The sequence below is a fragment of the Lathyrus oleraceus genome, chromosome 7 (genome assembly GCF_024323335.1).
Source record: "Lathyrus oleraceus cultivar Zhongwan6 chromosome 7, CAAS_Psat_ZW6_1.0, whole genome shotgun sequence".
NCBI classification, from domain to species: Eukaryota; Viridiplantae; Streptophyta; class Magnoliopsida; order Fabales; family Fabaceae; genus Lathyrus; species Lathyrus oleraceus.
Window position 1 is genome coordinate 393,554,056 of NC_066585.1, and position 26,492 is coordinate 393,580,547.

General features: G+C 37.3%; 1 pseudogene; it reads left to right on the forward strand.

Annotated features, from left to right (window-relative positions):
- The first annotated feature begins 23,885 nt into the window (after positions 1-23,885).
- Positions 23,886-25,835, forward strand: LOC127103997 (probable protein phosphatase 2C 51; annotated as a pseudogene).
- The last annotated feature ends 657 nt before the right edge of the window (positions 25,836-26,492 follow it).

The window sequence follows — 26,492 nt, forward strand, 5'->3', positions numbered from 1 at the left end:
CATTTGCATTTCAAATTCTCATTAAGTGTGCATTTAACCCACTACATTGTGAGTTGCATCTACCTAGTGCCTATTGTCTCTTGGCCTCTCCTCTTCCCAAAACCCTAAATCTTCATCTATAAAAAGGGCAAACCTCCTTCTTGCAAATCATTCTCAAAATCTTACACCAAGCTTCACTCTCTACCTTTACAAAAAGCTTCAGAATCATTACCAATGGCTTCCTCATCCCGCAAACCTACCGGTAAGAGATCAAGGGGATCATCCTCTGCCTCCCTACCCATTACCGCTGTCTCATTAGTTCCACCGGCTCTTGTCGACACCTTCAACAACAACATTGGTCAAAGAGGAGTTGTAAGGCAACATGCCTTCTACAAACTCACAGCAGAACGCATGCATCTCGTAGACATCATGTCTCTGCTACAATATCACGGTATTGTTAAATTCCTGGAATGCAATGCCAAATATAGCAAAGACCTAGTGTAGGTGTTTAAATTGGCTGCATTATATGGTAAAACACTAGCTGGATTCTAATGTCTTGACTGATGTCATGACATGGTGTGTATGTGTGACTGCAATTGTAGGTTAGAATATCTAACTGTACTCTGATGTCTTGACTGATGTCATGACACACTTGAGTAGTTACTGCAGGTTTAGCTAATACAGGATTTATTGAATGTCAAACTGGATACTGTGACATTCATCCCTGTCAGCAGATACTGAGGAATAAAACAGTTGGTGTTCTGTTAGAGCTCAGTATTCATTTGCAGTCTGGTTATCAAGGAAGAACCAGACCTGGCATAAGGCCTACTGTATGAATGTCAAACTGGATGTTATGACATTCATCATGGACAGTATATATTGAATAATAGACAGAGTGGTGTTCTGCTACACTTCAGTATGTTTCTTAGTTTGTTCTTCAAGAGGATAACAGAACTAACTTAAGGCCAAATGTGTAGTTGTCAAATTGGATACTTTGACATTTATTAATGTAAGCTGTTACTGTAGTATGGTCATTTTGGTCATGTACAGGTCAGCAAAATTGTACAGTCTGTTTTCTGGAAAAACAGACTCAGCATATGATCCTTGATGTCTAGCTGAATGTCGTGACATTCATTCCTGACAGCATATGCTATATTGTAAGTTGTTCAGTTTTCTGTTTCAGCTTTTTCTTAGGCTATTCTTCAGGAAGTCAACAGCTTAGAGAAAAACCAGGAAATCAACAACCAAGTTACATTTAATGAACCTAACAAATAGCTTATTTGTTAGTAACCTAGATATTGAATTTATGGGAACTCGCGTGACCTTAAATTCAGGAGAATACAAGTGCAAAAGCCCAGGTACTGCAATATAAACGGAAGTCGTTCCTTCATTCAGTTTCGGGGATTTTGAGGCGTGAAGATTTAGTGTGTCCATCATACTTCACTGCTGTATTTTTGTGAGTCTTGTATTAGACATATCTTGTAAGCCAAGCCATTATCAAATTGATGATAGTTTTGGTATAGGGTGTTCATTGAGTTGTAAGTGTTGTGTCGCTCAAAGCTTTTAAGCGTGAGTGCTGTGTATCTTGATTAAAGCTGTTAAGCACAATCAAGAGTTGTTTGAAGTGTGACTTCAAAAGTGTCTTTAATATTGATTAAAGGTAGTAATCACTGAGGTGATTGAGGGGGAGTGAGTAGGAACTCTGATCTTAGAGTAAGATTGAAATTGCATTGGGTAGGGATTAAGTGACAAGTTGTAAACGGGTGAGTTTAGCTTTGAATTAATACTATTGATAGTGGATTTCCTCCCTGGCTTGGTAGCCCCCAGATGTAGGTCATGTTGGACTGAACTGGGTAAACAATTACTTGTGTTATTTACTGCACTTACTGTTAAGTTCTGCATAATTCTTGTCTCTGCAGAATTGGATGTCATAACAACCCGTGTGACATCGAAAGTCTGATAACTAGAATTTCACCTAGTCTGTGTGTTCTACACTTACCTTCATGACAAATTTCGTGGTCAAAAGTTTCACTCCAGGATCGGCACAATAAAGGTATTGTTCAAGTCTGATGTTTGGAATAAATATTTTGATCTGACATTGGCTGCTGATGAAAATCCTCTTGCTGAGGTAACTGATTCTCACACAATAGAAGGATATGAGTTTAAGAGCGCTTTGAACGCTATGCTGAAATGACCTTACCCAGACCACATTGTGAACAGTGATGCATTCCCACGAACTGTCACTGTCGGTAAGCTGAAAACAGGTGAGCGCATTCTTTAGTGGATTGTGGCGCGCATCCTGCGACCTAAGAAGGGTGGCCTTTCCCGAGTTGAACAGGCTGAGGTTCATCTCATATATATCCTGAAAAATCAGCGCAAAACAAACTGGCCTTACTACATTGCTAGTAGGATGTTCAGTTTACGAGACTCCAGATGAGGCACTGCTCTTGCCTATGGATCTCTTATTCAAGAGGTTCTTACTGCAGCCGACGTTGATTATCCGTCCTTTCCTTATACCTCCATTTCCTCAGATAAAGAATTCAGCCCAAAAACTCTCTCTATGATGGGATACTTTTGGTCTGATGAGCGAAAAGCATACAGATTTGTTCGCAGGGGGTATATTCCTATGACTGTTGAAGAATATGATGAAAGTGATGAAAGTGAAGAAGAAGACCAAGAGGAAAACAAATAAGAAGGAGCGGGACAAGCATTTGAGCAGCATGATAGTCCTCCACAAGCAGACACACACGACTACACAAACACCGCTTGGGTTCAGAATACCTATTCAACTGAAGAAGATGCCCCCAACCATGGTGGCTGGGGTGAATGGCAACATATCGGCTGGTCAACACAACGCCAATTCTATCAGCCGTATCAATATGGTGCTGAAGAATCTCCACTGTCTCCTCCGCAGCAAGAAAATTCTTCTGAACTTTTAGATATGATGCGAGATATGCAGCTAGCTCAACAATCATTCATACAAACTCAGGATGAGCGCTATGCTCATATAAGCAACCAGCTTCAAGCACAAAATGAGAGGCTCGATAGCCTCTCAACCAACATGAATGAACGATATGCAGCATTCACCGAAACATTTGCACGACATGAGCGGTCTGTCGATGTGGGCCTCAAATATCTAAGTAGTGTTGCTGACCAAATGACTTCTTTGGCAGATCCTGACAGAAACCCGGATGTTTATTACGGTCGAGGACGAGGCTATTAGGGCATAAAACTGCATGTGCATCTGTACTTTTGTTGTTTGAATGAACTTATTATCTGTTATGCTTGTTTGTTAATCTAGTTTTATGTTATCTCCTTTTCAATTTGTTCAGTAATAATATTTGGTGTGGTATTGTTACATGATTTGCTATCTCCTGTTGAATATCATGTTATGTTGAATTATAGTTCTACTTCTCTTTTTGATGTTGTCAAAGGGGGAGAAAAGCATGTACCAAAGCCAAGAAAGAGCATGTACCAAAGCCAAGCCAAGATATTCACAACAATTAACAGTTTGTTGTTTTGAAGCCAGTCTTAGATTACAAAAGAAAGGGGGAGCGCGTGTAAATATTGCATGTTGTTTTTCTTTGGTTTCACACAGGTTGTCATCATCAAAAAGGGGGAGTATGTAAGGGCAAACTGTCATACAACATACGATCATAGGTTTCGATGATGACAAATTACCACCATGGATGAATCGGCATTGTCGAATCCACCTCTACAAAACAAATGCAACATATCACCTATCATATCCTTTTCTATGTTCATCTAAACTGTTATATTTCATACAACATATGTGGATAAAATATGGTCATGACAAAATGCAAGAAAACCACAAAAATCTGAATTTTTGCAGATTTGCAGGGTTTGAGTCGACCGCAGGGTCGGCGCATAACATAGTGCAGTTTGTCACGGGTCAGCACACGGAGGCTTGAGTCGACCACAGGGTCGGCGCATGAAGTTTTCAATTTCCCACGGGTCAGCGCACGCCGACCTATGGTCGACGCATACTGATGTGTTTTTCAGTTTGTCCAAAACTGCAGGCTATACGTCGACGCATAGACCTGCTATGGTCGACCGTTCGCGCGCAAATACTGTTTTTAAGTAATTCCCACCTTGTTTGAAAAGCTGTTAAGTGGGTTGGTTGGTTTGTTACTGTAAATAGAAGTTCAGCTACTTGTATCAAAGTAACATTTGACAAATTGATTCAAGTGTACAAAGAACAAGAAAAAGGGAAATAGGTGTCCAAGATTCTTCATCTTCATCTTCAACATCTCACAACACATCAATTACACACAGCCATTTTTGAAGTGCTTTGTGATTGGTTACAGGTGATAACGTTCGAAGTCGAGATTGGGGAATCCGGTTCAGGTTGAAACTTGCGACAGGTTTTTTCTTGAATAAAACCTTTAGGGTTTTGTCCTCCAAGACTGGTTTGATTTTTGGGGGTTTTTGGACGACTTCTTCATCAATTTTCAGCTGAGCGAAGGTGATTAAGAAGAGGAAGTCTTCATCAATCTAGTAGCGGATTCAGTGACATTGAAGGGAAGATTTCGGGTTCGATTTGTTGTAGTTGAGATCAGCCAAGCCGAGGGTTTGAAAAACTGAGAGTTATTCAACAAAGGGGCTGGAATCGGAGGTCTATCAACAACAATCGAAGGACTTAATTCACCTTGAATCAAGGAACAAGGAGTGGAAGCAACATTCAACGTCTTGAGAATTCTGTTGTATATTTGCTTGTCAATCCTTGTATAAACTGTTATACTCAACATGTGATATCTATTAAAGCAATCTCAATTCTAGTTTTAGAATTCAGGGTAGACGTACCCCGAAGCGAGGACGACGGGGGAACTGCCTCATCAAACCTTTGTCTTCTCTATTTTTCAGCATATTTGTGTTGGCTTAAAAATAAGTGATTTTTGTATAAGCACTTTTATCAAACCTTGATATTAATTGAGTAAGTTAAAACTCTGTTTTTGAATCCAAAGTACAATAAGATATTGTACTAGACTAATTGGAATCACTTACTCAACATAAATATCACTTGGAGTGTTTTTACACACCAAGTGTTTGATGATTTGCCTAAACCAAAATTATCTTAGTTGTGTATCTAGTTTCGTTTGCTCTTTGAATCATTGGAACTAGGAATCCTAGAAAGTGAAATAAATCATTGATAATGTGACTAGTGTAGTGATTCTTATTCTACATTATCACTAAGCCATAGGCTAGACGCATATCCGGTTTTCCAATAACCTTTTGTTTTAGACTATATTTTCCTCGGCCGCTTCCGCACTTAAAACAAATTTTCAAAACCAATTTTAATTGGTAGCGCCGACTCAAATTTTAATTAGGATCTATTCAACCCCCCCCCCCCCCCCTTCTAGATCCGTGCCATAGTCTAACATAAAGATCTATGGAGTCTTGCCTTTTGCAGACTATCATTCCATCAAATAAATTTGAGCCTTTTATCCAATTATTTGCACTCTTATTTGTTTCTATTCAACAAACATCTTGCACGATTTAATTGAGAAAATATCATTGGTTTGAATAATTAAATTTTTCATAACTTGTTTTTAAACAAAGTGAACATTCACAATGACGAAAGGATACTTAGGAGATCCTCAGTGCTCTCCCAAGGACGGTATGATCCCCAACAGGGTAAGACTTTTGTTCATGTTCCTGGCATGACTGTATCTTCTTCCTCCAGAGCCTTTTGTGGTTTTCCTACTGTTGGAGTGTTTGGTGACTCTTCCCTTCAGCAGAGTAGCAACCTTTCCTACTCAGCAGATGTGATCTCTTTGGTGAGTACGGTACTGGGTGTTTGATCCCCAGAATCTCTTTATCCCTCGGATAGATTCCCCAGTAGAGTTGCTTATGTGGTGGATTTCATCTGTGCGATAACTCCTGTCCCCAGATGGAATGACTGATGATTGTCCCCTACAGGGATCTTTGCAACCTGACTTTCTGTCTTGAGATGTAGTACCGGCTGTTTGAGTGCTTATTCCTTGGAGCTGTCTGTGTTAGAAATGTTTGTTTGTCAGCATTCATCATACATAAACCACGCATACGTGCATATAATTTTCAAACATTCGCATATTCATATTGCATTCTTTGCCATATATCTTTGCTTGTTGTTCCTTGCTAGCTGGTAATACATTTCCCAAGCAGGTGTCGGTGTCTGATCCCTCAATATAGAGTCAGCCCCTTAAGCAGAAAGTGTTTATCTTTCCTGCCACATTCCCCACTGAGTTATATCCTCGTGGACGACGGTTGTTTTTGCTTCCTCCCTAACACATGTATTGGGATGGGATTCCCTATTGAGTTATATCCTCATTAGGACGAGTCTTGATTCAGTCTGCCTCTTTAGTTTGATCCTAAATTGGCTTCTTGGGATTTTTTTCCTATTTCCCCGTGGTATAAAGGAATAATTGCTCAGAAGTTAGTAATCATTCATCTTACCCTCAGTGGAGTCTGTGGTTTTCTACCCTTATACCGGTAATTGTAAACCCTATTTTCTCCCCTTTGCAGAGTTAACCTTTTTATTCATCCTAATCGGTGACGGTTACTCCTCTGTGGTTTTCTACCCAGTATCCGGTAGATTTAATCCCCTCATTGACGGTTATCATTATCCAATATTCGGTGTTGATATTCCCTCTTTCTCTTGGATAATTGCACAGAGTATTACTATTTGCATGCATACATTTGCATCATGAGGTCTCTTAGGGACCAAAATTTGTCTCATTACTGTTATTTAAGCCCATTCTACCGCGTCGAGATGAAGATTTTAACCTTCACTTCTCCGGCTAGAATGACCTTAAATAGGGGCATCTGTAAGACCCCAATTTTGTCCCTAAGATCCCTCATGGCATCATAACATTGCACTTGCATTGCCTCAAGGATCATAAGCATCTTGGTTCCTTTTGCCTTTGGGTAGGACCTCTTGTGAGTGGTTTGAGATCACCAATCATGCTTGAATTGTATATCATTGCTTTTCTCATTTTGTTTACTAACCAAAAGTATAAAAATATGTCACTAACATCTTTTGTTTGTAGCTAGAGCAATCACAAGGTTCAAAACTTCTAGGAGATCATCTGTGCAATGACATGGCCAAGAGAAGATGAAAGCAAGCATGGTATTGGTTCCCAAAGCTCTCATCCATCAAATATGCCTCCCTATCATCTCAATTCATCATTTTGATCAAAGCAAGTCAAAGGGTTTGAGGGTGGTTCCTCAGGGAAACCCTAATTCATCTGTGCACCATAATGCCTTGCTCATGAAGCAACCTCAACCCATGGTCAAATAAAATCAAGGGAAGTTCTTTAATTCATCATTTCATGCATATTTTAACTTGTTTGAGTGTCCTCAATCATCAATTCATCAAGATATGAGTCATGGACTTGAGAAGTTGATTAGTCAATTCATCTGACTATTTTGAAATTGACTGAGACCTAACTTTTTATGTGTTGGTCAAATGGAGATAGTTCCAAAAGCAAAAATGTTCTTAAGGACAATATGAACAACTTTCATGTTCATCAAAAATTTATTTGAAGCTTGGAAGGTCATCTCCCATTCCAAGACATTATAGGTCATTTTGACTGAAATCCTAATTTTGGGTCAACTTCCCAAGGACATAACTCATCCATTTTTTATGCTTTTGAGGTGAGATCAAATGCATTGGAAAGCTTACGATGTCTACTTAAAATTTTATGTTGAACAAAATTTCAAAATCTCAAAGGAAATACATGTGATAATGCAAGACATTATAGGTCTTTTTGGACCAAATGCATTGAAAGGCAAAAAAGTCCAACTTCAAGTGCCCATAACTATTTCATCAAAACTCCAAATGATGCAAAATTTTAATCCATTTTGATTTTCTTGAAAAGGTCTACAACTTTGATGTTGGAGGTTGTTTCATTTGAGGCTTGCATCATTGAAATAGAGGGGCTTGAACATTGGCCAAATTTAGAAACTTTGCCTTGACATGTTTTGCACATTACACTTTAAGCTCAAAATTCACCAATTTCCACACTTCAAAAGGATTTTTGCCCAACATAACAATTGTTCCTCACATCAAAACCTTTCCAACCATTACTCACATGACCATTTTTGGATTTTTCATGTGTCAATTTCGAAGAGGTGAACATTTAGGTTCAATTATGGAACTCACATCATAACTTCATGCACAAGCCAATGCAACTCTAATCACACGTCCAAACCATTGGCATTTGAGTTCAGCTTGCATTTTCATCCATTTTTTGGCTTTGCATGCGCCTGTACAGGCCTATGCATGAAGAGTCCAAGTTCCATGCACACGAGTTTTTTCCTTGCTTGCATCAGCCTTGGCTATAAATAGCATGCTTCATTCTCTTCAAAAACCAACCTAATAGCGCCTGAAGCTCTGCACAAGTGAAATCCCAACCTCCATTAAAGGAATTCTGAGTTTTCCATTTCAATTTTACAGTTCAGATTTCAACTTCATTTGTTGATCTCTGAATTCAAATTCCTAAGCCTTGCTTCCTTGTTACCTCAAGAACACATTGCACAAAAGATTTGGAGTGGATCAAGACCTGTAAAGATGCACTTCAAAGGTTGTTGTTCAAACTTATTTGCTTCGAATCTCTCATTTCTTTGATCTATTTTCCTGGCCAAAGTGTTTTTTGAAGTCCTCACTTGAGAGGCAAGCTAGTGGTAGCTTCAATTTTGTTTTTCTTTGATATGCATTTTTCATACCTGAATCTTCCACCTCAGATTTCTCAACCTATACGAATCTTGAGTGTAATTAAAGGTTACAGGGGTGATGTACATCACCCTAACTTCATTTTGGTATAAGGATCGCGCAAAATGGTGAAGGTTTGAAAACCTGCAAATCTTGCCGGAATTTGGAAGCTCACCGAAGAAGAAGGTGGCTCTAGTGGTCGTCCATTCCCAGTTTGAATCTGGATCGTTAGATCTCATCTCCAGATTCAATCTGAGCCTTTAGATGTTATGACTTTTTTTAATTCTTTGTGTGACGCGTTTGACCAAGGTTCACCATGAGCGCGCGCTTCAGGACCATCAGATTGGCCATGTCAATTAATGAATGTGATCCAACGCTTCCTGATTTTCCACATTTTTTTAATTTCTGATTTTAATTCCCTTTTATTTAAAAAATTCATAACTCTCTCATTTTTAATCCAAAAAATATGGGACCAATTGATTAAAAATAGTTTCTGACTTTTAAAAATGCTGAAATTTTTTGTCAAACTTTGTTCGACCTTGTTGAACTTGGGATAAATTACTTGGACCTTTCAAGGTTGATTTGAAGTAATTTTGAAGTTTGACCTTTCTTTTATTTTTAATTCAAGTTTAATTTTAAATATTTAAAAATGCCAAAATATTTTGTTCATTTCTTGACTTCCAATCTTCATCCCACTTCTGTTTTTGATTGTTTGACTTTGACTTTCAATGTTATTGGTCAACATATGATGATTGGTACATTGTACTTCATTTAATGCATTTGTATTTTTGCCATTTTTATTTCCATTATTCATCTCCTTCTTCTTCTTCTTTTTTCTTTTTTTGATCAATGAGTTGAAGGTTGATAAGTTAGCATTGATTAGGGAGACTTAATCTTCTTTGATCCAAATCTAATTCATCTTGATCAATTGATCAAGTGAATGGATTTGCATTAAGGATAGGTTGTTTCCTAAATCATGAAAAAGGCTTAAACCAATACAAGATCATTTCTCTTCTTCTTTTTGGCATGGCAAGTTGTTGGAACTTGGTTCACTAATCAAGACTTCTAACTTGTGTTGTTGCCTACATTATTATTGACCGGCCTCAGATAGTTGTGACTTCTATATAAGTCCAATTATGATTGCTTAACATAGCGCTAAATTTGCCTTATGGCACACTAATTATTAACTACTAACAATTAACACTTATTTTACGCACTTTAATTTTATGCAATTTACCATTCTTGCACATATTATTCATTTGCTTTTTCCTTTGCTCATTGGAGCACATGTTTATGTTAATGCCATTTTCCTTTTGCCCACTTGGGTATATAATTGTGTATATATCTTTTGTGCTTGTGTTTGTCTGTTTGGTGTGAATCAAATGCAAAGAATTGGACAAAATGGACTTAGAATTTAGGACCTTACCCAAGCAAATGGAATTTGAAGAGCAACTAGGCCTCATGCCTTTAGAGTGCTTAAATGTCAAAGAGCAACTAGGCCTCCTGCCTTTAGAATGCTTAAAGCTTAAGGATGAACTTTGAAAGGACCATATTCTAAAACTCCCTCTTGTCCATTCTTTGATTGATCATAGAACTTTTTGATGTGTGTTTTCTTATGCTAGGATTTCCAACTTGAGCTTAATTGAGGAACCATTACCATGAGCTTCTGAGAGAGAGAAATCCAAGATACATTGAGGAGACTTCCAAGAGTCCATATGATTGTTGATTGCTTGAGTTTATGCTTGTGATTGCTTATTCCAAGGGATGGGAGATACTTGGATCATCAATATGATTTCAAGAAAGGAACTCCATTTGTGGTTTTGTTTCTTATTCCTTACCTCTTGTATGCTTAGGACTTTAGCCCTTCTTCTTCTTCTCTCCACTCTAACCCAAGCCAAAACTTTTTGTGCAAACATTTAACCCTAGTTTTCAAACATTAGAAACCTAAGCCTTAGGCTTTTGATTTTCAAACCTTTTTTTCATAACACTTATTTTGAATTGAATCTTTAAGTCAACTTTGACCATTTTTGTATATACTTCTAATTGGTAAATATAATCCATTCAAATGTCTTTTTGTGGTTCCAATGGCCACTTTCTTAATCAAATTTTCCATAACCTTTAGCTATTAGGTTTGAGTTATCCTTGTGGTAGATGTAATACTCACCTATATCCTTAGTGATGGACAATGAGTCTTCCATGCTTATTATAGGGTTACCCCCTCACTAGCATGTTGAAGCTATCCTCACATGGTGGATTTGTGGTTTTAGGTTGAGTTTTCTCTCTTTGATAACAAAAGACCTTAAGGCTTTTGATTAAAACCAATTCACCAATCTTTGAGATTTTTACCCCGAACTACGAGGTTTTGATCCTAATCTTTTTTAAGATGGTACGTAGGCAATGGGTTTATCCATCCAAACACAAAATGTAAAGGAACTTGTATATTCTCCTCTCATCACTTCAATCATGTTTGCATAAATAAACTTTCACAAAACAACAACCTTTCAACAAGTATGAAAAGGGATCCCTAGGAGTACCTAGGATGTTTTGGGTGCCTAACACCTTCCCATTACATAACCAACCCCCTTACCCAGATCTCTGATTTCTCTTTTACTAGTTTTTGTTAAAACTATTATGTTTTTGTTCGCTTTCTAACCATTCCTTTGGATAAATAGAAGTGCGGTGGCGACTCGACTTGTATGGTTTACCTTGGATTTAGTCAATATCTCTAATGGTAATGAATACCCCGCGACAGCAGGTAAGTCTTGAAGTGCGAAGCCTTGTTGGTCTTCACCAAAACAGTTTTGTTTGGTAACTTTTCCCCAATAGTTCGTCATTCATCCCCAACTTGGTTGATAAGTTTCTCCCCGAGTAATTTATCATCCTCAGTAGAGTTGAGATGATGATCAATCCCTATCCCACAGTTGTGGTACTCCTCTTTTGAGATCCTCCAATTTGTGACATCGGAGATCCGAAACCTTTATTTGGTTTCCAGTTAGCATATTTTTGTGTTGCATAACTTCAGCAGTTCATCAGATCTGGTTATCTTTTTTCTTGGAATTGGTTTATTTCGCAATTCCCTAGGGAAATTTGATGATTTTTTAGGAATGCAACGATCTTGGTCATAGCATCCCCAACAATTTGCTCAAATTCCCATGTAGAGTTTTACCTCTTGTATTCCCCAGCGGAGTTTATCTTCTGATATTGAAGTTCCCTTGTTCCCGACAGTTTTGGATTCTGAGCAGTATTTTGGTTTTGTCCCCTGCAAGGTTGTCTCCCATTTGATATGGTGTTGACCTAAAATTCCCCGTAGAGTTGACAATTTAGATCCTCAGCAGATCTTTTCTCTGTCCCTAGCCAGGATTTGGTTAGTAAGAGTTGGATGACTTATGTTCATCCCTAGCATTTTCTCCAATTGGTATTTCCATCTTGTTGAGATTAGCTGAGTATTGCAGTGATGATTCAAATCTGTGATATTTGTATCCTTTGTGTTGCTTTATCAACATAATCATAATCATATACATGGATATTCATGCATAAAACACAACATCAGATATTTCATGATGCATTTTTTATTGCATTTGATTTCTTTATCCTGATCCCCTGCTTTGGTGACATTATCACCCCATGCAGATTTGGTGCGTCTGTCCTCCTTCAAATTGTAAAGGGCCAACCCCCTTAAGCAGAAAGAGTTTAACCTTTCTGAGTCCCCACTGAGTTATTTTCTCGTGGATGATCATTATTTCAGTTTCCTCCCCAATTAATTATCTGGATGGAACCACTCCCCTTGAGTTATATGCTCATTGGGCTGAGTCTTTGTTTGACCGTTTCTTTCTAGTTACTAACTATATGGATACTTTGGTCCCCTGAGAGTCTATTACCCAGTAACTGGTAATATTCTTCTCAATTTGTGAGTACTGTACTTTTTCCCAATATCCAGTAAAAGTAATCTACTTCCTTTTTGTCCCTAGCGGATTCATTTTCACGTTTCCCCAGGCAATATATCCTTGATATGTTCATTCTAACCGGTGATAGATATTCTTCCTTTGTGGTGTTCTACCCAGTAAAAAGGTAGTTGTAATCCCTGCTTTTATTCCCCAGAGAAGCTAATCCTTGATATGTTCACTCTAATAGGTGACAGATTTTCTCCTCTTTGTGGTCTTCTGCCCAATAACCGGTTGTTGTAAATCCTACTTTCCCATCAGAGTTAATCCTTGATATGTTCAATCTAACCAGTGACGATTTTTTTTTTTTTGGGTTTTTCTGCCCAGTAATCGGTAGTTATAAATCCTAATTTCCCCTCCGACTTTATCCTTGATATGTTCATCCTAATCGGTGACAGATATTCTCTCTTTGGTATTCTATCCAGTAACTGATAGACATAATTCCTATTTTCTCCCCGACAGTCTATCCTTGATATGTTCATCCTAACCGATGATGGATATTCTTCCTCTGAGTTTATCCTTCATATGTTCACTTTAACCGGTGACGGATATTCTCTCTTTGATCTTCTGCCCAATAACTGGTAGTTATAAATCCTATTTGATCATTTTTTATAACAGGCTATTCTTACCCGGTAACAGGTAACGAATACACGTCTTTTTCCTCAGCGAGCCATCCTTGATATGTTTACCCTAACCGGTAACGGATGTCCCTCTGTCGAAATATATTATATTCCTACCCAGTAGTCGGTAATAGATAATATATTTCTGGTACTCCTATGTTGAAGATCATTCTTCCCCAATTGAGTTTGATTCAGGTGTTTCTGCTTTGTTTTGATCTACCCATTTCCCTCGCAGAGTTTCCCTTATCCCCAATCGAGTCCTTCCATCGATTTATCTTCATGGAAATTCCCCTCGTGTCTCCAGCAGTTTTCAAGTCATGATCTGGCCTATGCACAACTATTATCCTCAGAGTTTTTGTCTCCATAGTGAGTTTTCCTTACGGAATGCAATATGCTCCTGTGAATTTTCAGTCACTCTAGATTCTTTTTCTTTGTGGTAATATTCCCCACAAAGATTATTTTTAACATTTCATATCATATGCATCACGAGGTTTCTTAGGGACCAAAATTTGTTTCTATGTTGTTATTTAAGTCCATTCTACTGAGTTGATACGAAGATTTTAACCTTCACATCCTCAATTAGAATGTCTTTAAATAGGGGCAACTGTAAGACCCTAATTTTGACTCTAAGATCCCTCATGCTATCTCATCATATGCATTAGCTTTGGGATCACACCTTGGCATCCTCCTTACCCCTCATTCATTGGATTTACATTGGGAGAGATCACCAAGCACATTTGATTGTATCATACTTTGTTTTTCTTTGTTTACTAACCAAAATACCAAAAATATGTCAATATATATTTTACTTCCTTTGTAGGTAGTGTGTGTGTGTCCATCCATGCTCCATCAAGCTCACATCTAGGGTTTCAGACCCTCAATGCAAGGAAACTAATAAAGAGATGGTTAATATTGACTCTAGGAATCATATATGGGTCCCCATGATCTTCACATATCATTGTGATCAAGAATTGATCCAGAGTTTGAAGCTTGTTTGCCTTGGAAGCCCTAATTCATCTGGGTATCTTGTGTAACTTCCTCATCAAGCTTCTACATAATTTGATCAAATATTTCAAGGGATAGTTTATATTACATCATATTATGCATATATGATCCTCCATGAGTCCAAAAGATCAAGAGAACTTCGAGTTTGCAAGATGGTTCATGGTGGTTGACCAGAAAAAGTCAATTGGTCAAAACTGGGGTTCCCTAGACCCTATCTCCTACACTTTTTGTCATATGATAATTATTCCAAGTGCAGAGTTACTCCGTATGACATTCCAAATAACTTTCATGTTTAAGTCAAGAGCTATTTTTGCTTGGAAAATCATTTTTTTATGGTGAAATATTATAGGTCATTTTGTCTAAACCCTAGTTAGGAGGTCAACTTCCAAGGACCATAACTTGCTCAATTTTTATGATATGAAGGCCATTCAAGTTTCATGATCAAATTCAAGATGTCTTATCCAACTTTTATTCTTGTAAAAAATTCAAATTCAACTTGAAAGGGCATGTGCCAAGAGGAAACATTATAGGTCATTTTGCACAATTTCCATTGAACAAGTGATTTTCCTCAACTTCTAAAATGCATAACTCCTTCATGCCAAATCTAAGTGAGGTCAAATTTGTGACCAAATTGAAGAGTTTTGAAATAGATACAACTTTGATGAAGTAATTTCTTCTATTTGAAGCCCATAGCAAAAGTTATTCCAGGTGGAAGAAGTGGACATTTGACTTTGTACTTCAAAAATTTTCAAATATGTTTGATTGCCCAAACTTCAACCTCAAAATTCATCATGATCCATGCTTCAAATGGAAAAGTGTTCAACTTTAAATTTGTTTCCCTTGATCTCAACTTTCCAAAAAGTCTGAATTCATCTCATTTGGCCAAGAATTGGAGGACTTGCGCATGGGTTCTTCATAAAGCTTCATTTTGATGAATTTCACATTCACATTTCAATTACCATTGCATGATCACATGACACACTTTCAACATTGGACATGAGGAATTTTGGACCTAATCACATCATTTAATTGGCCTATCATATGCCCATGCATCCATGCAAGAGAGATTGTTATTTTTGGACAATTTATGAAATGTGTAGAAAGCAATTGCCTTGCCCAAGCTTTGAACCTGCAATCTAAACCCTCGCCATTAGAGGACAATCTTGAAGATTTTCATTTGAAAATCGAGTTTCAAATCTCCTTCTGTTTTGAGATTGAAACTCCAAGAATCCAAATCTTTCCTTGATCCAATTCAACTTCTGCAAGCTTCTAAAGCCAAGCCAAGGTCAATTGGAAGCAAGATCAATCAAGTTTCAAGCTCCTTGAGGCCAGATTCGGGATCCTGAGCATTTTCTCTTTGAAATAGTGTCCTTGTTTTCCATTTCCATTGAGATGAAGTTGGACCTGTTCGGTGGAGGTCACCGGAGAAGATGATCGGAGCCGTAACTCTGGTGATGTTTTGTCACGCTTCCTGACCATCTGATCATGTTTGAATATTCTAATATGGACCCTTGGTTTGCATTACCACGCGTACCACACGTCGACTTGTGTCCACCAAGGAACGCACGCGTGTGGCCATCCGATCTGCCACCTCAATTAGTGAGGGAGATCTGATGGCCCTTGTTTTTTCTATTTTTATTTTAATTTCTGATTTTAAGTTTAATCCTTTTATTTTGTTTAATTCATATTAATTTCATTTTTAATCTAAAAAATATGGGACTTTCACCAAAAATCTTTAAATATTTGTCTCTTACATTTTATGAATTAAAATTATTTTTTGGATTAATTTTGATATTTTTCATGAATTAAATGTTTTTGTGCATATTTTTAATTGTTTAAAATTACTTCTGACTTTTCAAAAATCATGAATTTTTTTGTCTAAGGTCCTTTGACCTTCTTTGACCTAGGATAAATCTCTTGGCCATTTATTTGGTGTTTTGAAGTGATTTTAGGTTTTGACCAAATTAAAATGTATTTTAATTCATTTTTAAATTGATAAAATGTGTAAAAATTATGTTGAGCCATTATTTTGGTCTTGTGATGTTTGACTTTCTGTTTGGGCCTTGGTCAAGGTTGATTTGACTTTTATTGGATCAAAACTATTGGATTTAGGGGATTAATGAAATGTACATTTCATCTCCCAAAATGAGTGGATGGTTTTGATTTGATGAAATTCCTCACTTGGTCAATTTGTGTATCTATCTCCCTCTCCCGCTTCATCTTCATCCCTATTCTTTCCCATTCTCTCATTTGACCAATGAAATCTCTAATGTATTAAGGCTAATTGGTTCATCAATGACCTTGTGTCAGATGAACCAATACAAGTATGACTGAGATATGTCCATCCCTCTTGATCTTCTCTTTTAGTGTGTGGTATGCTTTAGGAGTTTGGTTCTTCATACCAAATCTCTAACATACATTAACACCTATATTTTTATTTCCCGACCTCAGATAGTTATGACTTCTACATAAGTCCAATTATGATTGCTTAACATAGAGCTAAATTTGACCCTAAAGGCATAGCATTCTAGTAAGTGGGATTATAAGTCTCCCATTCTTCATGGTATTGTGTGGAAACTTGACCTTTTTTTCCTTTCATGAGAGCTAGTGGCATACATCGTGAGGTCTCTTAGGGACCAAAATTTGTCTCTCTGTTATTATTTAAGCCCATTCTACCTCGTCGAGACGAAGATTTTAACCTTCACTTCTCCGGCTAGAATGACCTTAAATAGGGGCATCTGTAAGACCCTTATTTTGACCCTAAGATCCCTCATGGCATCATAACATTGCATTTGCATAGCCTCAAGGATCATGAGCATCTTGGTTCCCTTTGCCTTTGGGTGGGACTCCTTGTGATTGATTTGAGATCACCAAGCATGCTTGAATTATACATCATTGTTTCTCTTACTTTTGTTTACTAAAAAAAAAAAAAAAAAAGAAAGAAAAAACAAAAAGAAAAAAAAAAGAAAAAAAAAACTAAAATTAAGAAAAAAAAAACTAAAAAAAAAAATTGGACTTGGGCCTATCTCATTTGAGCCCACAGGTCCACAAAAACCAGGTTATAAATTCAGAGTTTCAGTGAAACAAAAGGACATGTCATTCCTATTACCCTGGCAGGAAAAAGAAAGTGAGAGAAGAGCTGACAGAGTTCAAAGCAACTTCCAGAGGCAAACCCTCAGATTGCTCTGCAAACCTCATGGGTGCAACTCAATTTCAATCGATCCTCCCCAATCAGGTATGCCCTATTTCCACTACTTTATACTTTCAACCTGAAATTTTTTGATACCCTTTTAATGTATGTGTTTGACAAGAGGTTTAGGCTTCCTACCCTTAGTTGCTTTTTGTGAGCTTTTTTGTGAATTTTAATGGCATGATTCATGTGGTTACATTTTAATTTGGGGGCAACTCTTGATTACCCTATCTTGTTTCTCTAACCTGTTTGTTGAGTTTTTTTTTTCGTGAGGGCTCACATGACTCTTGCAGAGATGGCCTGGTGTTCCACTTTATTTGTGGGATACCACCTGGAGGTTTATTCCGATTACCTGTGCTTAATGGCTTGAGATATTTGTTTGTGACTGCTTATTCCAAAGGATGGGAGCTACTTGGATCATCAATATGATCTCAAGAGGGGAACTCCTAATGTGGTTTTATTTTCTTTTCCCTTATCTCTTGTATGTTTAGGAATTTAACCCTTCTTTTTTTTTGTTTTTTTCCCCATTCTAACCCAAGCCAAAACTTTTTGTGCAAATAATAACTTTTGTTTTCAACATTAGAAACCTAAGCTTTATGCTTTTGATTTTCAAACTTATTTTTCATAACACTTCTTTTGAATTGAACCTTTTAATCCACTTTAACCATATTTTTTGTAAATACTTTTAATTGGTAAATATAACCCATTCAAATACTTTTTGTGGTTTCAATGGCCACCTTCTTAATCAAACCCTTTTTTTTATAACCATTAGCTATTAGGTTTGAATTATCCTTGAGGTAGATATAATACTCACCTTTATCCTTAGTGATGGACAATGAGTCTTCCATGCTCATTATAGGGTTAACCCCTCACTAGCATGTTGAAGCTATACTCACATGGAGGATTTGTGGTTTTAGGTTGAGTTGTCTCCCTTTGATAACAAAAGACCTTAAGGTTTTTGGACCAATCAATTCACCAACTTTTTTTTGAATTTTTTTACCCCGAACTACGAGGTTTTGATCCTAATCTTTTTTTAAGATGGTACGTAGGCAATGGGTTCATCCATTTAAACACAAAATGTAAGTAAATTTGTATATTCTTTTCTCATCCCTTCAATCATGTTTGCACAAATAAATTTTCACAAAAAAAAAAACAACAACCTTAAAACAAATGTGAAAAGGGCTCCCTAGGAGTACCTAGGATGCTTTGGGTGCCTAACACCTTCCCATTGCATAACCAACCCCCTTACCCAGATCTCTGACATTTTTACTAGTTTTTGATTCGATAAAACTTTTAGGTTTTTGTTCGCTTTCTAACCATTCCTTTGGATAAATAGAAGTGCGGTGGCGACTCGACTTGTATGATTTACCTTGGATTTAGTCAATATCTCTAATGGTGACGAATACCCTGCTACACATATAACCAGTCACATGTTCCCCTTTTTCAGATGTTTGGGCCATCATGACTTTCTCTTCCTTGAGGTTAGGTCTTAGCTTCTAGTGTAACATCCTTGTCTGGCATTTCCCATTGACTTGTCTTTCATCACCCTTGAAGGTTCTTCTAGCAACTGTACTCATCTTAGAGGAGTCATCCATTTGAGAGCTCCACATGTAACAATTATCTTTGGTCCTGATTCCTTCCATAATTACTTCATTGTCTTTGTTAATAATTAGACATTCAATTTTAGTGAAGATGATATTCAGACCTTGATCCCCTAGCTGACTGATGCTTATTAGATTTGAAGTCAAGCCCTTGACCAGTAGAATATTGTCAAGTTTAGGAGCTCCAGGACACTCAAGCTTGCCTATCCCCTTTATTTCACCTTTTGCTCCATCACCAAAGGTTACATAGCTTATGTCATGAGGGTGAAGATCAGTTATCAAGTCTGAGTTTCCAGTCATGTGTCTAGAACATCCACTATCAAAATACCACTCTTCTTTGAGGGGAATGTGAGCTTTTAGACTTGTAAAATTAGTCTTAGGAACCCATTGCTTCTTGTTGATAGGCATGTGTTGTTTGGGTCTGGGTTGATAGTGAGTCTGTTGATGGACAGGGGTAGGGTAACCATACAGCTTATAGCAAAAGGGCTTTGAGTGACCAAATTTCCCACTATAATGACATCTCCATCTTCGGTGTTTGCCTTTCTGCTATTTTCTCTTCTGATGATGTGACATATGATGTGACATCTCAGGACTGCTCTTACTATTGCTGCATTTAGGTTTAGCTTGAGGTTTGCAACAGGTGTAACTGCTTTCAGCCTTAGATTTATGGTACCCTATTCTAGATTTGGCTCCTGTGATTAGTCCAGTTTGGAGAATCTTGTCTAAGGAGTCAGATCCATTATTTAGCATCCTTACATACTTGGTTATCTCTTCTAGTTTTGAGTTTAAGAGCATAGCTTCAGTTTTTAGCTTGGAGATGGTTTCCACATGTTCTGCCTTTTCATTCTCCAGCTGTACTATCTTCTGGCTTTCAACTTGTTGACTTTCATCTAGCTTGAACTTCAGAGCCACATCTTCTGTTTTCAATTTGGAGATGGTTTCCAATTGTTTTCCCTTCTCATTCTCAAGTTGAGTTATCCCCTTCTTCTGGCTTTCAACCTGTTTACACAGCTCTACACTTTTGTAACACAGCTTTTTGTAGGTGGAGGCCAATGCTTCAAAAGTCACTTCTTCATCACTTGTGTCTTCATCAGAACCCAGTTTTCCTGTTAGTGCAGTCACCCGATTTGCAGCCTCTTCTGTATCATTCTCATTTGACTAGGTGGCAGCAAGACTCATCTTCTGCTTCTTGAGGTAGGTTCCATATTCAGTTCTAATGTGTCCATACCCATCACATTCATAGAACTTTACTTCTTTTCCTTCTTTGGGCTTCTCATCTGACCTTACTCTTCTTCCATTACTGATGTCAGGTGAGATGTTCTTGACATTTGCCTTGGATCTTACATCCATTTTCTTTAACAATCTGTTGAACTGTCTCCCCAACATTGCAACTTAATTGGCCCACTCTTCATCCACATCTTGACTGTTTTCTTCTTCTGTGTTTGATATGAAGGCAATGCTTTTGGTTTTCTTTTAAGTTCCATCATTCAATCCCATCTCAAAGGTTTGGAGGGAACAAATTAGCTCATCTACCCTCATGTTGGAAATGTCTTGAGACTCTTCTATGGCAGTCACCTTCATTGCAAATCTCTTAGGGAGTGACCTGAGTATTTTCCTTACCAGTTTTTCATCTGTCATCTTCTCTCCCAAGGCTCCTAAAGCATTAGCAATTTCAAGGATACTCATGGGAAATTCATGAATGTTTTCATCTTCTTTCATCCTTAAGTTTTCAAACTTGGAGGTGAGCAGTTGAAGTCTAGACATCTTTACCCTAGAGGTGCCTTCATGAGTGGTCTTGAGAATGTCCCAAGCATCTTTGGCCACATCACAGTTGTTTACCAGCCTGAAAATATTCTTGTCTACCCCATTGAATATTGCATTCAATGCTTTAGAGTTTCCAAGAGCAAGATCATCCTCCTCCTTTGACCATTGTTCTTCAGGCTTCTTCTCAGTAGTGGCTTCTCCTTCTTTAGTAATGATAGGATGCACCAAACCTATTAACACAACTTTCCAAGCCTTGTTATCAAGAGATTTCAGAAAAGCTACCATTCGAGGTTTCCAATAGTCATAGTTAGAACCATCCAAAATTGGTGGCCTATGAACAAATCCTCCATCTCTCTCCATTGTACCAGAAAGTATTGTCCCTTGATCTCACCCCGAACCAGAGTAGGATGCCTGCTCTGATACCAAATGAAATTCTGGTATCAGATATAAGATGTCGAAGGTAATGTCACGGAACTAATATATGTTAACACACATAGGATGATGATACATAATGGTAAAGCAAATGACACAAGCAATTGTTAACCCAGTTCGGTCCAACTCACCTACGTCTGGGGGCTACCAAGCCAGGAAAGAAATTCACTAAAATAGAATTAGTTCAAAGACTCTCCGTACACTTCAATAAGTTACAGTCTTTCTCACCTAATCTCTACCCGTGCAATTTCTACCTAAGCACTCTTAGATATGAGAACCCACTCACTTCCCTACAATCACACCTGTGATCTTAAACAACAATCCCTTGAGAAAAGAAAACACTTTTCAATTACACACTCTTGATTTTACTTCACAGTTTCAATCAAGAAGACACACTCTTGATCTTGCTTCACAACTTTGATCAAGTAGACACACTCTCTTGCCTAACAACTTTGGAGTGACAAATTACAACCACAAATTAGTCCAATTCAATCATCAATGGATGACTTGAATGGCTTACAAGTCTCACCACTAAACATACACAAACCCTAGCTCTATCTCTATATTTCGCTCAGTATTGGTTGTGTGTTCAAACAGGTTTTCTAAGTCCCTTTTTATAGAAGCATCCAGCTGGGCTTGGACATCTTGAAAACCCTAAATCTATTTTCCAATCAAATCTTTTTATAACAGCTGGTTATATCTCCTTGGAAAATAAGTAAATATGGTTGTAATCCATGATTGAATGCGCCAGCTAATCAGATCTTCAATCATACAAAGATTGCCATTAATTGTGCAATCACAAAACACCAGACACTCACACTGAATATTCTGTGTACAGGATGTCATGACATCGGGTCTGACATCCTGGAAAAATCCTGCATAATCCAATAATTCCTTTTATAACTTCCAGCAGGTACAACCATATCAGATGCCATGACCTTGTGTATGACATCTTGAAACAATCCTGCATGAACATGTCTTTCATTTAAGCTCCAACAGGTACATCCAATATCAGAAGCCATGGCATTGTATATGGTATTCTGAAACAATCCTGCATGAAAATGTTCTTGAACTCCAGCAGGTACATAGGATATCTCATGTTAATACATCACACATAACATCTTGTGAACACTCTTTGTTTTACCAAAATTGCTGCCAACACTTAGAATCAACACAGATCAAATGAGAATGGGAGACAAATCAACCCGGTTTAGTACCATATAGAGATCATGCGAGGACGATTTCAACTTTCTTTATAAAGGTTGAGTTCCATCATATCCCTCGAGATGAGAACCGGATTGCAGATGCTCTTGCAACATTGGCGTCAATGATTGTAGTAAAGTATTGGAATGAAGTTCCCAATTTATCTGTGATGCGTCTTGATAGGCCAGCTCATGTGTTTGTTGTTGAAGAGATTAAAGACGAGAAGACATGGTATTATGACATCAAATGTTTCCTCCAAAGTCAGATTTACCCGCCTGGGACATCTTTGAAAGATAAGAAGACTTTGAGAAGATTAGCTGGAAATTTTTACTTAAATGGTGATATAGTGTACAAGAGAGACTTCAACATGGTTTTGCTCAGATGCGTGGATAGACACGAAGCAGACTTGTTGATGACTGAAGTGCATGAAGGTTCCTTTGGTACTCATTCCAATGGACATGTAATGGCGAAGAAGATGTTGCGAGCAGGTTATTATTGGCTGACAATGGAATCTGATTCACTAGTACAAAAAGAATAATATAATTTGTAAATTTACACCCGTTTTACAAAAAACGGGTGTAAAAAGCAAATGCGGTGGCAGTTTTGTAAATAAAGTCTTATTTTGAATTTTAGTACGTAACAATAGACACCCTATTTTTAAATAACGGGTGTAAATTCAAGTATTATTTATTATCAACTCTATATTACACCTGATATTCAAAAAAAGGGTGTAAATTTAAAAATAAAAATAAAATATTCGTGCCTTAAACAATAACTTTTATTATTCTTATTTGTTTAATCTTAAATTTTCTTTAAAAAATAATAAATTTTAATATTAATATATAACAATAGACACCCTATATTTAAAAATAGGGTGTATAATTATAACAATATAAATGACTAAATTTATATTAAACCCGTTATATTAAAATAGAGTGTAAATTTTGGAATATTAATATAACAATAGACACCCTATATTTAAAAATAGGGTGTATAATTATAACAATATAAATGACTAAATTTATATTAAACCCGTTATATTAAAATAGGGTGTAAATTTAGGAATCCCTAAGTACAATTTATCATTACCGCCTAAAATATAACCATGACTTCTCATGTTCCAAATTTTCTTTTCATTTCACATTTTAGAAATTTTTCATCATCGATGAAGTGCAAGAAATAGTGAAAAAGGAACAAAGAACGTGATTGCTCGGAAATCTTCACAACCCACAACGGCTTCATCATTCTTCTTTACCGTTTTCTATACTCTCTTTTACGCTGCTTTGGATATTAAAGTTGATTCATTCGTTGTTGTTCTTACTTTTCTTTGCTGGGTTTCTTCTAGTTTCATCGTTAATTCCATCAGTTTCGAACTCGCTTGGAAGGTACTTTATTCATTTATTCGTTTGTTTTCATTCATCTACTCATCAAAATTGATTCGCTGACGGTGAATCATCCACGTGCTTGACGGTTTACAAAAACGGCGGTGCTCCGGCGGTGTTCCAATCCCCGAAATGCCCTCGCTGGAGACTCTTCGATTACGATTCTTCTCCTCGAACTGCAACGCGTTGTCAATCTTCGATGCTCCAGGGTCGAAGAAAATCACAAGAGGATCGCACTCTCTGTGTACTCGATGTTCGCATTCCATTCCCCGGTAAACTATTCACTATTCCAATTTCCTTTCTGTTTCGTGTTCCAGAGGCTTCTTCGGAAGATTTATTTCTGATTCTATGTGTTTGTTGCTGGAGCAGGTACGATGGGGATCAGGGAGGTTGTAGTTGGAATTGTGGCGGTTTTCGATGGACATAACGGTGCTGAAGCTAGTGAGATGGCGTCAAAACTTTTGATGGAGTATTTTGTTTTGCATACTTATTTTCTTCTTGATGCAATGTATTCTGTTGTATCAAAGACTTCCACAGGAAAATTGCTTCACAGGCGAGACCATGATCACGGAAACTTATTGCATAGGTGGAAAGAGATTTTAGGTTGGCAATGGCATGAACTGCATTCTGAAAGGTGGTTTTGCAATTGCATTGCAGCTATAGTTCTACATTTTATTAATAGCTAGCACTAGAGAGGTGTTTTTGCATCTCTAGTATTGTTGATCAAACCTCGAGTATAGTTTATCATGAATGGTTGGTCTTATGTAAGCTGTGAATGTAAATGTGGCATATTGGTGCTTTCTTTTTAAGAATTTATAAGGAATGCGTATCAGTTAGAAATGTGTTATTTACAAAGTGATTTTTGTTTGGCATATTGGTGCTTTCTTGTGTGTCTGTATCTCATCTAAAATTACTTTTCCAGGTTGCAGAATGTATTTTCTGCTAATTTTGATGATTCTTTTCACTTGGAAATTTTGAAGGAAGCATTGTTGAGAGCAATCCATGATATTGATGTAAGGTTTTCTGAGGTGAGATTGAATTTTTGTTCACTAGAAATAACATTCATTCAGGATCTACAGCAACAGTTGTATTGGTTGCAGATGATAAGTTTTTGGTTGCCAATATTGGGGATTCTAAGGCTTTCTTGTGCTCTGAAAATTTTCAGTCTCCTAAGGAAGCTAAAGGTGAGAAAGATTATGAAATACAGTATAACCAAACTTCCATTATTAAAGATATAAGTTTATCATGTCTTTATTAGGATATCGCATAAAGATTATATTGTTTCTCCTTGCTTCTGTCTAAACTTTAGACATAAAATATAAATATAATATTGTGTGTGGTTATGATAAGGTGACCGACATACTTTTTATTTAAAGAAAACATGACTATTGTTGTTAATTTTAATATATATTTCTGTAGCCTCCTTATTAGAGCTATATAGGCAGACAGAGCGTGATGGTTCTGTTTCTGTGTGGGATCGTGAAAAGTATAGATTAGCTTCTTCCCATGGGCTCAATCATTTTGCAGTGAAGGAATTGACTAGGGATCACCATCCAGACAGAGAGGATGAAAGAACTCGGGTGGAAGCTGCTGGTGGTCAAGTTCTAAATTGGGGTGGTTTGCCTCGCGTAAATGGTCAGCTGGCCATTACACGAGCTATTGGTGATGTGTTATTTAAAAGGTAGGTTCAGTTGAAATTATTTTCGTAAACTCCAAGCTTATATCAACTTATCAAGTGTATATGCCTTATGTCATGTGCAATGTGGTTCATGTTGAAGATTGTTGGAATTCTTTTCTCACGAATGTGATGAGAGAATTCTCAACTGAATTCTCTTGATTTCTGTATTGTATTTTTGTTAACTGTGATTACAAAGGATTTAGATCTATTTAAAGAACCATAGATTTCAGGGTGACTGGTTTCTTTACAATTATGTATTGAAATTTAACACATTTCTTATAATGAAATTTCAACAGTTATGGAAGAAGAGCTGCCTGCACCTACTGATGAAAATGTTGATGAGAGATACCATTTTACGTCTCTTATTCTAAACTTGGTTAACACATTTTTGTATATGGTCAATACATATATCATTGTCCCTACAGCTGATGATTACTCTATGCACCTTGGGGCTGCACCAACGGTCTGTGGTATTGTGATCGGCGCAATGGCCGTGGCTCAGCTGTTTTCCTCTGTATATTTCAGTGCATGGTCAAATAAATCATACTTCAGACCTCTTGTATTCAGTAGCATAATTCTTTTTCTCGGGAATACCATGTATGCCTTAGCGTACGATTTTAATTCAATATGGATTCTCCTAATTGGCCGTCTTTGCTGTGGGTAAATAGTCTTCTACCTCTTACTTGCTTTCAATATTACTTGATGAGCATAGGTTTTCATGTTGTATCTTACCATTTCACTTTAGATAAATATTATTACATTAAGACCTCATTTGGTTTATAAACTTGTATTATAACTGCAGATTTGGTTCTGCCAGAGCCGTAAACCGGCGCTACATCAGTGATTGTGTGCCTTTGAAAATCCGCATACAAGCATCGGCAGGTTTTGTTAGTGCCAGCGCTCTTGGAATGGCCTGTGGTCCTGCATTAGCTGGCTTACTGCAGACGAATTTTAAGATTTACAATGTTACATTTAATCAAGATA